The 3,651-nt window shown below is 38.6% G+C and overlaps 1 protein-coding gene across 3 annotated transcripts in view; it reads left to right on the top strand.

Annotated features, from left to right (window-relative positions):
- Positions 1 to 1,327: 1,327 nt before the first annotated feature.
- Positions 1,328 to 3,651, top strand: part of eya2 (EYA transcriptional coactivator and phosphatase 2) — a 19,463-nt gene continuing 17,139 nt past the window's right edge. For all 3 annotated transcript variants that reach the window (XM_067232967.1, XM_067232957.1, XM_067232949.1), the window contains exon 1: positions 1,328 to 1,613. The gene's annotated coding sequence lies outside the window, so the exon portion shown is untranslated. The remainder of the gene's footprint in view (positions 1,614 to 3,651) is intronic.

Raw genomic sequence — 3,651 nt, 5'->3', positions numbered from 1 at the left:
AACATCATTCCTCCGGTCAAGGTTATTTCGATCTACTCCATCTCCCTCGGAAGGGTTACTTGAAAGAGGAAGAAAGACTGGTTGCAGTTTGCTCGCCTGACAACAACATGCAAAGCAGCTTTTACACTGCAGTTGAACCTCTTGATTTAAGCGTACGGTGACAGCTATGACACAAGCTCCTCTGGTATTTCGAGAAATCATTATCAGCCCAGGCAGGTCTGTCTTCCCGCCTGGTGACCTCCGTCACGGGCCTGGGTGTCAGAGAGAACATCCTGTTGGTGACACACCAGAGAACCTGCTTCCTTCTCCAGCGGGCTCCAAGCAACAGCAGACTTGCTCATGTTACAGGATACACATCCACACCAGCTGGCCATGCTCCTGACTGTGTAGTCAAATTTTGATATGTGTAGACAAACATCGGTCATTGCCTTCTTTATGCTTTTCTGATAACGACTAAACTTCTTCATGAGATAGCTACATTGTAGCTATGTGCAGCAAAGGTGATTTGAACTATCTCATGATGGAGTTTATTTTTTAAATTTAGCTTGAGAGAACACAAACTTTTTTAGTTGTTAATGTTATACTGCAAATGATCTGAAATAGGCCTAGACCTAAATAAATGGCTTGACATTTAATGCATGCCCATGTCAGCTACTGAAAAAGGTGTCATAAGTAAATAATTCTGATTTTAAAATCTTTAAATTATGCTAAGGTAATCTACCAGATGTGATGAAAAAATAATTCTGTCAAAAAGGTTGATGTTGCCATCACAAACATTGGTGATGTGGCCTTTTTGAAAAGGTGCATTAAGACTCATTCAAATCTTGATAATGAATCTGCTGATTAAAACTGGCCTGCTGAGAGAATTTTCTGATAAATTATAAATCATTTGAGTGCTAAGAATTGAAGAACTTATCTACAAATCTGTCATGCATAAGTCTGTCAACACTATATGGCTCCGCGTGAATGGCCAAGAGCTTCCAGGCATAATGTAAACAGTTGCCAAGAAAGGAGCTCTTGACCAAACAAAGATAGAGGTGAGATAAAAGAGATTAAGAACTAATAGACTCGAGCTATTTTGTTAAGTGTAGAAAAGAAGTCAATTGAAACTCAACAACGCGCGCGTGCACTGTCTTTCTCTATCTGATATTCAGCACTCCTCGACCTCCACACACACACACACACACACACACACACACACACGCGCACACACACACACACACACACACACACCACGTTATGTGAACACCCCGAAGAGGAGGAACCAAACTTTGCTCATTTACTTAACAGTTCTCCACCGCCGCCGAAGCGAAAACGTTCCTGGAAGTGGAAGGTACAAACGTTACCGATACGTTTTTTTGCGTGAATGCTGTCAATTCGTCTTTATGGACAGACTGATCTAGTGGTGGGCGGAAAGGGATCGAACACAAATCTGTCAATTCATCTTCAGAAGAGGATATGTGTCCATAGCGAGAGGGCGAACTCCTCTTGATTGTGCCGGACAATCGATTAAACAGATTTGTGAGCATTCTGAATTTAGACAACAGTCACCACGCTGACATGGAGAGACTGTTCTGAATTCCCGAACTTCCCAGTTTTCAACTTAAAGGATGGTAAGTGAATTAGTTCTTGAGTTATACTTTAACTAATGGAAAATGATAACAATGGTAGCCAATAGGAATACAATCAATAACCGTGGTATTGGAATTTATGTTGGCAATTATTAGCGTTGGTGTTTATTTTGCATTTAGATTTTTCAGAATATTTTCTATTATGCAAGTTTCCCACATAGGCCTATATATTTTAACTACTAAATTGAAGTTTTGTTCAAATACGATTATGAAATGCTACAGAATTGGAGGTTAGTCCATAGCTAATTGTTCAAGATACCTTTGCTCTGAATCAAGGTCACGTTGAATTCTATAGGCTATGCTATAATACGTTCCCACGTATCAGTTAATCAAGAGACGATTTTGCTGCGCGTGATTGCTGAGTCAAAAACCTAAAATGTGTTTATTGCATTGCAAATTAAAGTAGTAACCCAATGTGGGCCTGAAACAGTCCGGCTGATTTAACATCCTCGTCCATAATACTGTTATATCAGATACATAAATACTATGAATGGAAATTACATTTAACAAAAATGCCTTCTCTAATGCTCTTCATTCTTCATTGAATGCAGTCTCCACAGAATGTGGTTGATTTAGATTTTGGAAAAATGTAGCATATTTGTAAATATGATAAGAGACACAAATTAAGCTTCATACTCATTTGAAAATAAGAATATAATTTATTTCATTAATTATTTGGTAAAGAGTCCCACAATTCACCCATTAAATCCATATTACACTTTCTGGTAACATTTTACGTTTTTAAGAGTCCTTAAACTACCTAGGCCTACTACTTCTTTGTCAGTAAAATACCTTTCCCAACAATACCTTACATTTGACCCTATCTTGTATATTAGCACCTTTTACTACAATACAGTAGTCCACTTTACGTATTGTCATGAAAGTCATTAAGATATATTATACAAGGCAACTGTCAATTTATTAAGGCCCAAAAAAAAATTTTTTTGAAAAGCTTTCCACTCTTTTTTTGTAAAGTTTGTTATGTTGCCTATTCATATAAAGAGCATAGAGAAAGTGGGTACAGTATTGCTGAAAGCCCATTTTCCAGTTAAAGCCTTTGTTTTCCTCGTTGGCAATTGATTCCTTTCAACAAATTTGCTTGGCTCCGGCACAGAAGATTGCACCAATCACTGGGAGCCGCCAGTAGTCAGGGACCTCATTAAGTAATTAGAGGGAGCCACATTAAGCTTTTTTTTGAAGGCAGGTATTCATATTTATCAAGGAGCCCTTCATAGCTCTGGTCTAAAACCAGCGTGTGTGTGTTTTGCTAGCCATTGAAATCACCTTTAAACACTTGTTTATCAGCTGCATTTAAGAGTTGGAGAGGCAATGCTGCATCTGTCTCTGCTGTGTTCAGGCACTAAAATCCGTTCTTTTCGTCGTCACAAAACCATCAACATCTTGACATTTAGATAGTTATTGTAAAAAAAATGTAACATAAGGTGTAAAAATGCATTTAGGATTGTGTAGATGTTTTAGTTGAACTGTACCGTATGGAGGACAAATAGTTCCCCCAAAACTGTTTTTCTCTTTCATGGACTTTCATGGACTTTCTGCATCTTCAACTGTAATAGTTAACACAATGTCAATCAAATATGTTTGTTTTATTTGTTCAAATGATTTGATTCTAATCTGTATTTGACGTCATCCCTCTTTGTCAAAGTCAGCCATCGGACTAAAATAATCGTTGTGGAGTAAATACCACCAAAATGGGGTCAAGTTTAGAAAAATGACAGAATGTAAATCTCTGTAAGCCTGTACTTTCACCCCCACAAATAAAGTTATGGTAAAAAGCAGACCACATACCTTAGGCAGGGTGTGCTTGGGTGTGTTTGATTTAACCCTCGGTTTCGTCTCCTAATAACATTAGGCCCCATTTTTGGACGGCCTCTCCTATGCGGGACCCTCTCTCTCTCTTCATGGTTCCTATTACTGAGTCTAATAAATTGTGAATAAGCGGCAGCCTAAAGTCCAACACCGAGGAGAATTCCCCATCCTGGAGCGTGAGGCACCCCCCTCT

Source organism: Osmerus mordax, chromosome 1 (genome assembly GCF_038355195.1).
Source record: "Osmerus mordax isolate fOsmMor3 chromosome 1, fOsmMor3.pri, whole genome shotgun sequence".
NCBI classification, from domain to species: Eukaryota; Metazoa; Chordata; class Actinopteri; order Osmeriformes; family Osmeridae; genus Osmerus; species Osmerus mordax.
This window is presented reverse-complemented; position numbering and strand designations above follow the sequence as displayed.